General features: G+C 36.4%; 1 long non-coding RNA gene across 1 annotated transcript; it reads right to left on the minus strand.

Moving 5' to 3' along the window:
- Positions 1-8,166: 8,166 nt before the first annotated feature.
- Positions 8,167-10,420, minus strand: LOC133784198 (uncharacterized). Its single transcript, XR_009871193.1, has 5 exons — positions 10,000-10,420; positions 9,275-9,389; positions 9,083-9,140; positions 8,881-8,999; positions 8,167-8,285 (listed from the first exon to the last, which is right to left on the minus strand). It is a non-coding gene; the product is annotated as an uncharacterized LOC133784198 (long non-coding RNA).
- Between the last annotated feature and the right edge of the window lie 2,817 nt (positions 10,421-13,237).

Raw genomic sequence — 13,237 nt, forward strand, 5'->3', positions numbered from 1 at the left:
TATTCCGAGACGAACTCCACTCCGTCATGGGATTTCAGTTCGATAATGTACCTCTTCTGGGCCCCACTGCTCGTGCCTGCCAGATGAGGTCCTCCCAAAATGGTGGCTATATCTCCCCCTACTATCAGAGGAGGGTCCTCTTGATTCTCTTGAATCCCTGTTTGACTTACTGGAGCTTCAGGGAAAATGATGATGGGTTTTGACTAGCACGCTGATTAGGGACCTGATTTTGGACATACTGGCCAAAGGTCTCGCTCTAATGAAAGTTTCAATCTTATCCTTCAGTTGTCGACAGTCATCAGTGTTATGACCGATATCATTATGGAATCGGCAGAACTTCGAAGAATGTCTCTTGGCCCTTTGGTTTTTCAATGGCTCTAGCTTCTTCCATGGAAGGCAAGTAGAATTTTCCAAGAAGATGCGCTCCCAAGTATCTGTTAGGTCGATGTAAGTGGTGTAAACAGACTTGAATTTCTCCACAGATTTATTTTTCTTCGTCCCGCTTTGGTCGCCTTCGTCATTTCCCTTCCTTTTATTATTTCCCCCTTGGTTATTCTGGGTAACAGTTTGAGTCGTAGCTGCAATGTCCGTTACCGCTCCAACGGGTTGGAGAGGGGTCTGGCTGGTTCCCACGATAGAAGCTTGCGCCTCTTCTAAATTAATCCACTCTTGAGCTCGGGCCCAAAATTCGTCCACACTCTTAACTCTTTTCCTTTGGCGTTCTTGCCACAGGTCACCCCCGACGAGGATTCCTGTCCTCAGTGCCATGAGCTTGGAGCTGTCATCAGGATCCCTAACTCGTATAGCAACATTGGCAAACTGACTTAGTTATGCCTTTAATGTCTCACCAGGTTTCTTCTTTACATTGGCCAATGAATCGGTATCAACCCAAGCCGCCTGTGAAGCTCAGGATGTTTTTTTGAACTTGAAGGAAAATTTCTTCCATGAGCTTATGGAATGTCTCTTGTATTGCTTAAACCACTGCCTGGCTGACCGGACCAAATTTGGAGGGAATAAAATACACCTTGGATTGAGTCCAACATTATGGGCCATCATCATGGTGTTAAACATTCCGAGGTGGTCTGACGGATCTCCATCGCCATCAAATTTTGACAAGTGTGGCATTCTAAAGTCTACTGGATATGTGGCCATCGCAATATTTGGAGCGAAAGGCTCGAGCTCATCCTCTGAGTTGCAATAATCTTTGTCTTTTCTAGATAAAAGCCTCTTCATTTGCTCTTTCATCAGAGCTAGCCTCTCGAGGGTTTGGTCTCTGGTCCCTAGGTTAACTGGGGGCAATTCGACAGCTCCCATCCTATCGTATGCGTTTGATGGGCTATTGTCCCTCCAAGCTCGAGCTTGGTTTGGCGGGGCATTCCCATTATCACGTACTATGGACGAACCTCCATTTTGTGGAGTATAACTAACATCTTCACTCCGAGTTGGATTCTTTGTCTGCGAATTTTGGCGATCACACAAATTGGGTTGTGACTCGTACTGAGGGCTTTGTGCTAAACTCAACTGATTTCTTAGGTCACCCTCGGACCTACCACTACAACGAATTTCAGTCTAGTAACTCCCATTTGTGAAGCTTACAGCTCACGGTGGGGGCTGTGGATTTGGATTTTCAACATGTGTCCGTGGGATGTAAGTATTGGCAGATGGGGGAGGATTTCTCCTACTGTCTCCATAAGTTGGAATGTTCAGTGTAGGACAAGGTGGTGTCGGATGTCTTATAGGTGACGGGGGATGCCTTCTTGGTGAGGCAATCCTTGTTCCATCAGGGAGGACTAAATTAGCCCGCCTATGTTCTACTCCATTGTCTCTAGTTCTCTGTGCCTAACGGTTTGATCGTGACGTATGAGGGTTTATTGGAATATTTTGTTTTTGTGAGCCTATCCCAGTCCCTTCTCGTGGATTGCCAGGGACATTTCTAGGGACCTGTGAAGGAGGCACCAAACTTGGGGTTGCGGTTCTAACCGATCGACTGACATGCTGATAACCCCTATGAGGGCCACTGGGTTGAGCATTCTGGCGATCACGCCTTGTAGGCACAAATCGACTTGGTTTGGATTGATTATTCCTGTGGGACTTGTGAGACCCCCTTTGCCTCTTTCCAACATTAACGTCGGTTGCAAGAGGGAGTAACCGAGCCAAAACTTCCCTAATCTGCCTGTTTTCCTTAGGACGATGGCTTCTCAATTGCATTTTTTCCAATTTGATGGAAGTTAGGTAGTCTGGATTTTGATTCGTTGGCAATGATGCCAAACTCCCAGTGTCGCCATGACCCGCCGGTTGTTTTCCCGGGCACTACTGGATCTCAGGGCCATGTTCTTTCGAAACAGTGGTATGATGGGCCTCCTGCCCACTAGGTTGTTCTATCTCATTATCGTGCATTGAGCGAGTGAGCACCATGATGAGAATCGACTAGGATCTTGATGAAGCACTAACTTCCCTCTCAATGAAAGCACCAAACTGTTGACTCGGTTTTTCACGAACAGTATATTAAGATATAATAAGGTAGATTTGTGCTTAATAAACCATAATGAAAAATAAACGAATTCTCTCAAGAAAACAGAATTTTTACGTGGTTCAGTGGTTAAAATCCACCAACTCCACGAGTCTATATTATTGTCGTTTCTCTCTCTATTTTGGCAGAGTTCCGGTATTACAGAATAATGGTCCCCTTTCCTGTCCAATATTCCCAGTATTTATAAGGGAATTTCATGGACAGGTTTTGGGTAACCGCGTGAGTCAATCACGAATTTACATAATTATTACATTTAATACAAATAATTCCCATTTATATTGGGATATGATTTGATCACAAAGTAAATGTACTCCTAATATCTGGGATATTGAATATGACAACCTGGTCATAAATATATGTATAAAGGGATCCCGAGTCTCTGGTGATCCGCGGGTATGTAATATACTAGAACTATCACGGCTAGATATCTCCTCCAAGCTCATGCTTCGACAGCTATTTTAATATTCTGAGCTCGCGCTTCACAGCCTTCGTATCCCTAGCTCGGGTTAAATCGAAGATGCCTAACATCACGTGTGACCACATGAAACTTGAATTGTCCACGTGGATAATAAGCAGATTTCATTCCCTTGGTTATTTCTCCGTATATTTATTTGCCAACTGTACCTGAGTTGAGCGAATTAACTCGGGAAAAAATTAGGGTACAACAAATTATATCCCATTTCCAAAATACTTATTTTGCTTAACATTCTAGTTGTATGTCAGTTGGGTTTGAATTCCAAGTTCACATGAAAATTACTTGAATTCCAAATTTTAGTTTTAGACTTCCTTTTGATCAGATCAAACAAGTCTCTAAGTGATTTTACTTTGAATGTTACACGAAAATTTCTAGAAATTTTCTTTGCATTCAATCAAAGTTAAACATATCTTAAATAAAAGTCAATCAATATTGATTTACTATTTCTTTTAGCTTTGAACATTAAAATGTTCAACATACATCTCTATGTATTAGCTAAATGATTATGTGATTTTTGAGCATTTATTAGAAAAATGTCTTTTGGTTAACTTTAATTAAAAGACTATATAAACAGGTAGAGAACCATTGAATTGCTTTATTTTTCTAATTAATTACAAGCCAATCACAAAAATATTTAAATATATGTTTCACATAATTTGTGGTTGGAGTAAGATTTCTTATTAAATCTATGATTTTTCACAATAATAAATAATTCATAATTATCATTTATACTCATTGATGAAATAAGTGGAACAAGTATATTTAAAAAATAACAACTGAATTTATTATTCAAAAGAAATACTAAACTTGTTCATTCATCAAATAAAGGAATCTAAAACCATAGTTTCTAGAAAGAAATCTAGAACTACTTTCAAGAAAAGAAAAAAGACTTAATACAAAGTTGAAAATGAAAAAACTAATTTCCTTGTCAGTTATCTCTTGGTCTACCAACCTTCAATCATTTTCTTGTTTTTCTTTCGCATTCTTTTTCTTTTCTTAAATAATGCGTTCCTGAAAACAAGACAAAAATATGGTGGCATAAAAAAATTGAATCAACTATCCAAATACATTAAAAGGAGATGAACAAATCATATTTACCCTTTCTTCTTGCAAACTTCTTCAGTGATCAAAATAATCTCTTTTGATCCTTTCCCATATCTCGTATGTAGATCTAAGGTTCACATATCTTGATTTAATATCACCAGGAATAGTCTTTAGTATGCAATGACAAGCCAAATAATTAGATCTCATCTAATCCACATATATTTTATGACTATCGTAATGAGATAAAGTTGATGGCTCATCTGGAGGCACATCAATGATTGCATCATACACTTTTAGTTCACTCATAATTATGTGTATGTTTCTGTATCAAACATCTAGATTGTTGATGTCTAAATGAAAAGTACTTAGGTAGCCATCACGAGGATTCACTGGTTCTTTCTCAGTTTGAGTTTCTTGATCAGGATTAAGGGAATTAACCATTGTTGCTGGAAATAAATAAATAAAATATATTGAATTAAAACGTACAATAAATATCGGTTTTTGTTTGGAAAAGTAAATATGATGCATGAATGCAACATATAAAAAACACAAAAAATATATAATAATCCATGATAAATTAATTTGAAAATTAATGGACCACCTTAGGGTGGGTCAGACTAACTCCAAATTAATTTTGAGACAAATTTCAATTTCATAAGTGAAAACTTAAAAACACATTTTTCTCTTTTGACTTATGAACTAAAGCTAGTTTGGTCAAGATGCATTAGTCGTGCTCGAAAGCCTAGATACACCTTTCACTACAAGAAAAAACAGTATTCATAACACTTAAAAACTGCTAACTGGGAGTATTGATAACGCTTCTGAAAATGCTAACATAGCCCCTGTTATTAAAAGTCCTGTCTTTTCTATAACAGTATTCGAATCTTATGTTCGATGTTATTTTAATCTATTCAATAACACATTTTTAGTTGCTATAATATTCAAATAATAACATTTAGTTAGAGTATTTGGTTATAAATTTGAAGCTTAATATTATACTTTTTGCATAACACTTTTCAACGGTTACATTTGATTATTTTGATAACATTTTTAGTTTGTTATATTATATAAATAATAACAATTTGTTACGCTTATAATATGTTTCTAAATCATAACATATTAAGGTTTTTCATTGTGATAAAGGTACTTATAAGTTTTTTTTTAATTAAAATATTTTCATTATTGTACTTTGATAAAAAAAAAAATCAAAACTAATCATAAAATATAATTCTCAATATATTGATAAACCATAAGTATTACATTAAACAATAACTAATTCAAACTATGAATGTGTCTACTTCATGAGATCTTAGTTCTAACTTAAGTTTGAAAGCATAACATAGTAAAGTTTTATAATCTTGAACATTTTTTACTTCAAAAATGAAAAACAAAAACATTACAAGATACACAAAAGTAAACCATGCATCAAACTTGCTCCATCCTTCAATTCATCATCCTTTGTGCACTTTTCTTTGTTGCGAGTCCATTTGTTGTGCACTTGTCATGTACCTATTTCCCTTTCTTCCACAAGTCCATGTGTAATCCCCTTTGTAATAAAGTCAGTTGTAGTCCACAAAAGGCCTATTGCCGTCAAGCTTATGTTAAGCTCTGTCTTTTGAGCACTGTAAGCTCCAGTCACATCTACACACCTGTAATATTTGAGTGTAATAATGGAATCACACCAGCAATTACTTAAAGTGGTAATTTTAGGGTTTTTCAAAAAAAAAAAAACAGTTTCAAATTGCCTTGTATTAATTAAAAATGTATGAAAGTTGTAATTCTAGGTTTCTTTGTTGCAAGTAATGAAATTATCAGTTTTTATCAGTCAATCCAAGTAGACATGTCAGTGTGTGCCTATGCATGTGTGTAATCGGTCACTTGATATATTATGTCACTGCACAATACATTATCTGAGAAATGACAGCACATTCAAGTGATCTCATTTATGCAAGTGTGGTTTGATTGGTTTCCATCTAGAGACAGAATGTATGAATGATAAGAAATTTCAATTCTTATTTCACTAGTTAAACAACTACAAACTCTTAGGAAGACAAAGTTCTCACATTCTATGATATCCCTTTGGGTTTGGTTGACAAGTCCTGGAAGTGATCTGAACCTAAAACAGCACATATGGACATTAGACACATATTATTTCCCTTAAAACCAAATAGATTATTACATAGATATGCATGAACATCAGATGAGATGAACCTCATACCACTAGCTATTTTGCACAGTTTAATGATTATATGTGCTAGAGACAAAAAAAAATGGAGATGCTTAAAAATTAACAAAGACCTGTAAAAGATTTCATTAACCCACTTGGAATACAAACTAACATGTATTTAGCCCAGGTTAGAGAAATTTCCTAGTTATATTCTCCAAATGGATAACACAGCCCTATTACAGCATATACCTTACAAGATACAGTTTTCTCTTCCTCTTTTTTTCTTCATTTATTTAAATTATATGCACACACACACATACACACAAAAATATGAGAGCCAAGAGCACTTATTCTGTAAGGAACACTTTCTTAATCTCCATACCAACTTCTACTTTCTGAGTTTCATGAGTTAGATCAGTTATAAGCTTACAGCATAAGTTATCTACCAGTATATGTGTATTCATTCTGTTTATAGCAGCAGTAAAAATATATTTTTGTAATGCACTTTCAGCTATGCCCTTAAGACGTGAAAATTTATAGAAACACTGCCAGAACCATTGGAGTTAAAATATAATGGCAGCTGCATCAGGGAAACAGAAATCAAGAATTTGATTTTGAAGCTTCTCTCCAGTTAATAGACAATATGGACTAGCATCCTAAAAACACCAATGACTCAAGAAATCAAGGAAACTGGGAAAAAAAAGGACTTCTGGAAAAATATATAAGAACCACATATATATACCACTTCAACTAATTTATTGACCACAAATGAAAATATTTAAATGACTTTCACTACGAACAAAAATTGACTGTCAAGAACAATACCGCAACAGCTGAAACAGCAACATGGTGTAGAAGCATAAACAAAAAACTACAGCTAAATTCAGGAAAAATATGATCATCTAAAGTTTTAAATGGACTAGCATTATCAACCCATCAACAGTCAGCAATCAAAATTCAATCCTCCATCAGTAGAAGATATGTGAGAGCTCTTTTAAGAGTAACAATCTCAAATAATGAAACTCAGTAGATTTAAATAAGCGAGCAAGTTAGTGAAGCAGATGAGAAAGCTTCCAACACAAAAGAAAAAAATATCACTGACCTCTTTCTAAAGAACTTGAAGACACATTCAACCTCGCGGTCAAAGTACCTGAGGATGAGGATATACTTTAAAAAGAAAAACAACTTGCAGTATGATTTGCAACCTATTTTTTTCACTCTGGTAAATATTTTTATTATATTCTGAGTCTCTACCTGGTCAACGAAATTCAATAAGCCTATTTACCTTGCTTAACTCTATCACGGGGAAAAATCACCAGATATATATACACGTAGATTTATATATGTTATAAACTATTTAAAATCTGTTCAACTTCAAGACATCTGAATCATTCCATGTCTATTATTTTGCGCATATACAGAAACCACTAAAACATCAACCTATTATCATCAGAATTGTTATAAAGGAAAAAAATATACAAAAGCTACTATATACATTGCAATAGTCATCTCTAATCAATAGTTTTGCAACTGCTCTTCATCACATCGCCGTCATCAATAAAATCTTACAATTTCTTTTTTCATATGGAGAGGCAACAAATTATTTGAGAATAAACATAAACGTGAGTAGCACAAAATTATCTATCATTAAAATTTCGTAATCGTTTTCGTAAACCCCCAAAAAAAAAAAATCCGTGATGTGGAAGATGATCTTACATCCATTTGGGATAGAATTGAATATTGGGTGGCTATTTTGGTCTGGGGGTTCAATGCTTCTTTTTTCAGTGCTAAATAATGATTGACACCTTTGGTTGTAATCTAAGATGATGACTTGTCATCTTTTGTATTATTATATTGTTTCTTAATTTTTTTAAAAAAAAATAGAAAAAGGATAAAACTGCTTGAAACATTTAATGAAAAAGATTAAACAAACAAAATACATCACATACCATTCCAAGTAAGTTGCCAACAATAATTGAGCCTATGGAATCATAAATTCCATTCCCTGTGATGTTTACTGCAACCAGGGATGCTCTAGCAATAACAAGAACAGCAACAGCAGCTCCATCCTGCATATTTGAGTTTTTTTAAAGAAATCAGAATATTGCTGTCAGATTGATGTAAGCAAAGTACACTCGAGAACAAACATCAATCACAACCAATATGAAGATTACGATAAAGAAATAGCTAAAGGTAAAAAAAAAATTGAAAAAGAGACAAAGATCACATATCCATGAGTGACGTCCTCCCAAGTGTAATGGGGGAGGAAAACCTTGGTAACAAATTGGAAATAAAACAAAGGTCTAGAAAAGTAAAACCCCCAAAGCCTTTTGTTTTATAAATCCAAGTTGCAACCCAAAAAACATAGATAAAGGTAAGTAAAAATTAGACAGAATCTTTAATCATATAATATAACCATTTTGTTAATGCGTCAAACTAAATATATGTCTAAATAAAAATATTATACATACGTATAAAAATAAACATATAAACCCTATAACCATTTGAAACACCTTCCGTATGTTATTATAAAAAATATGTATCACAAAAATGAAGTGTACAAAAGAACAGAGAGACAAATATCTATGTGAATGAATATCCAGAAGAGGTTGAAACTTGTCCTAATAAGTAGATACCAAAGTGAAGAAAGATCATGAAAATTACCTCTGTCATGACTGCAACAGATGTGGGATCATGGCCACGCCAAACGTAGTCTCTCACTTTCATTCCCTCAGCAGCTGCACCTTTCTTGACAGCTTGTATGGCAACAATAAGAGAAGCACCTAAGAAATGGATGCATAAATTTAGAAAGGGGAAATATTTACATGAAAAGGGACAGGTAATCATCTAAAATAAAGAATTATACCTTCAATAATAAAAGAACCAGCAATCACTAGGGCTGCATACTTAATGTTTCGAGGGGGCTGATGACATCCATATCGATTAGAAATTAAAATATTGTGGCTACACATATATTGGACAAGAAAGAAGAATCTTTAAACAAGAGAGTGTGTGTACAATTTAAGGTTCTGGACAAAATTGCCAAGGAAAAAGTTACCTGTGAAGTCCACAAGTTTTGAACTCCGTGAACAATAGTAGCCCCAGAACCAAGACAAAATATGCCAACAGCCGATATCAAAGACCAAACAAATCTTTCCTTGGAATAGCCATAACTGTTCAATGTCAATAGTATCATTTCAGCAAGTCACTAAAAGAAAAGAAAAGAAAAGAAATATATATGTCCTCCTAAATCCAATTATATAAATCCTATCCATGACTGATTTCTTAAATGCTCTTGGGTGCCGACCACCCATGTTTAACAATCAATAGAACTCAAGTGAGAATTTTACTGGTACAATTAGTCAATTACTAATACTACTAGGAAAGCATTACGAAAAAATTAAATTTACACATAGTGCACAAATTCATTCCTTATGAAAACTCAGAATATAGATTAAAAGGTTGTGTTTTTCTCATTTCACGGTAGAAAATATATACAAATGCTGAAAAGGTTGAATAGGAAAGAAAATAACCTAGCTTTCACTACTTTCCTAATTTATACATATTTGACAACTAGCAAATAATATCTACAGATATACAAAATATTTTCTAATAAATACATATTTGATTTTATTTTTCTATAGAAACCCTATTTTGAACATAAATGCAATTTAAATTCAAACAAATATAACCAACTACTTGATACACCATAACAATAAAATACTACTACAACTGTGAAAAAAGAAAGAAAGAAAAAGGTATTTCATGATATGAACCACTCACGGATGGATAGCATCTGGTGCACGCCTTGAGCTACTCAGACCATAAGCAAGGAGTGCCTACAATGTCCACACAAATTAGTTTCTCTGCATTTAGTCCCATTAAATTAAGTTAATAGAAAAACAAAGCCAGCGGGAGAGATAAACAGAGAGGGGGGGACGAGAGACTCAACGACTATAGCACGGGCGTGGTCATGGTGTGCTTCAGTTGCGTGAGTACTGGCGTGAGGGAGGCTTCAGCAGGGGTGTGGTTATGGTGTGGTTCAACGGCGCGAGGGTTAGAAAGCCGAGAGAATGTGAGAGAGTGAATGAGAGAAAGAGCAAGGGAGAGCGACTGAGAGAAAGACTGAATGTGATGGTGAGAGAGAGAGAGGCATGCACTGGTAGAGATTAGGGATTTGAGAGAGAGAGAGATTAGGGATAAGTTTTTTTTTTCATTTGTTGTTCTCTTTTGTCAATTTCAGGTGGCAAAAAGTGTTTCATTTGCCGCCTAAATTTTTTTTCCCGTGTCTTTTTTTCTCCGTGTCTCCTATCAATAACACTTCTAAAATTATGTAATATTTGAGAAAATTTGTTGTAGTGGAATATCCTGCGGTAGTCCATGATCACGTACAAAGGATCTTGATAAAGTAGCTTTTGAGCCACTTTCTTATCATATGGTAGTTCTCCAAAGACAAGGTGCTTCATTATTGGATCCATCCAACTATCCCAGGGCTGGACCATTTCCACTTCCTCAAGCGCTACAATGCTTGGAGAAGCCAAGTAGTCAATTGGGAACACATTAAGCATCTCCACCTCCTTGGTGGTCACTAGCTTGGCTAGAGCATCGGTGTTGGAATTCTGTTCTCGTGGAACTTTTTGGATAGTAAATCTCTTTAAGTTGTGTAGCATTTCTTGGGTCTTGGCCATGTAGGCAACCATCTTGGTTCCACGAGCTTGGTACTCTTTGAGGACTTGGTTCACATCCAGCTGAGAATCATTATAGATTTCATATCCCTTAACTTTAAGGTCCAGGAAAGCTCGTAATCTGGCTAAGAGGGCCTCATATTCTGCCTCATTGTTCGAGGCGTCAAACCCAAATCTCAATGCACTATGAACTCCATGTCCCTTGGGGGACACCAAGATTAGCCCTGCTCTAGCCCCGTTCTTGTTGGCAGACCATCCACATATAGCTTCCATATAGGCCCCACAAGTAGGCCCTCCCCAGGCTCTTTGTTAATACCATTGCACTCTGTAATGAAGTCTGTTGACGCGGTTTTTTGCCAACAGTGTATTGAAGAAATAATAAGGTTGAATTAATGCTTAATGATAAACCGAAAATATGAAATGAATTCACAAGAACGCAAATCTTTTTACGTGGTTTAGCGGTTAAAATCCACCTAGTCCACGAGTTTATATTATTGTTGTTTCTCTCTCTATTTTGGCAGAGTTTTAGTATTACAGAATAATCGTCCCTTTCCCTGTCCAACATTCTCAGTATTTATAGAGAAATTCCATGGACAGGTTTTGGTAACTGCATGAGTCAATCACAAATTTACATATTTATTACATTTAATACAAAAAATTCTCATTTATACTAGGATATGATTTGCTCACAAAATAAATGGTCTCCTAATGTCTGGGACATTAAATATGACATGCTGGTCGTAAATAATCGTATAAAAGTACCCGAGTCTCTGGGGATCTGCAAGTACACAATATATTTGAATTATCATGAGCTGGATATCTATTCGAGCTCGTACTTCCGCAGCCATTTGAATATTAAGAGCTTGTGCTTCACAACATTCATGTTTGTAGCTCGGGTTAGACCCAGGATGCCTATCACCACACGTGCCCATGTGAAACCAAAGTTGCTTATGTGGATAATAAGCATATATCATTTCCTTGATTATTCCTCTGTATATCTATTTTCCAGCTATACCCGAGTGAGTGAAGGACCCGTGTTGAAATTAGGGTACAACATTTGCCCCCCAAGTCCCTGCTCGTGATTCATGACGTCACCTTCTGACCTACACAGTAGGGACTTTTAGATTTCTGCTACATTAAACCACGCCTGCCCACTACTCGAGTACTGGACACGTGGGATACCACAATTGGCGTCTATTCAAGTTTTGAGGCCTATAATAATTATCTGGTCACCCTTTTGCCGTTGTTTTGTCTTTTCGACCATGGCCTTTGGATCTTGTACTAACCAAATTGGATGGCCCAAATTAATTTATGCCATTTACGTATAAATAGGGTAGGCAATTTTCAAGTTTCACCACCTTTCATTTGAAATTTTTCCATATTTTCTCTCTTCTATATCTCTGAATCCTTCTTCTTACTCAAAAACACCCAAAAACCATTTGTTGCACTCAGTTACTCAGGAGTCTTCCAGGAGCTTTCCCTTGCAAAAACTACCTCTTTTCATCAAAGAACATACTGTAAGTACTTCGTCTTTTTGTTTTTAAGAAAATTTTCTTTTACTGGTCTTCTTTTTTTCCTTCACCATGCTCATCCGTACTTCACCGTAGTCAACATTAGGTTATTTCCCAAATGCTTTTAGCAAATTTGCTTCAACTTATATTCAATGAGTAGGTCCTAAAATATCCTTAGAACTACGGCCTTCATAAAACTGGGTAATTTCTGGATAAAGTTGGGTAATTCATGGTGGATTTAGAAGATACCCATTCGGGATATAGTAGATGAAAAGTTTTTAGGGTCCAAACTAGGTTGCTTAAGGGTCATGCATCTTAGGTGGTTTTGCACTAAACCGCCTCCCAAGGAAAGTAGTGGCTTGATATTCTGACACATGGATTCCTAAACATCAGGGGTCTGTTAGGAAACCAAGGCGCATAACTTAGGGTAGTGCGTGACATCACGCGATGGGGCCGAGGCTAACTCAACTCGAACATCAAAAGTAAACCATTCCCCTCCGTACTTCTACCATATAACCTTTAAAAACTCTTAGGTCGCCCACTAATTAGGTCGTTCTATTCATTAGGTGATATGATGGCTCCCAAGAAGAACGGACCCAAAAAGAATGCACCCATCTCATCCTCTCAACAAAAGAAGAAGGGGAAGGAGGTCGCCCCTGAATCTCCCATTCCCCACTCACCCCAACGCCTACTTCGAGGCGAAAATAATTGTCTCTAAGATCATGACCCAGGGGAGGGTAAACAAGATTACGCTGAGCCACAACATCGAGGTCGGGACAGGAGTCCTCATTGCCCGACCTGCCTTTGAAGGGGAATGGAGCTGCT

The sequence above is a fragment of the Humulus lupulus genome, chromosome 6, assembly GCF_963169125.1.
Source record: "Humulus lupulus chromosome 6, drHumLupu1.1, whole genome shotgun sequence".
Classification (NCBI taxonomy): domain Eukaryota; kingdom Viridiplantae; phylum Streptophyta; class Magnoliopsida; order Rosales; family Cannabaceae; genus Humulus; species Humulus lupulus.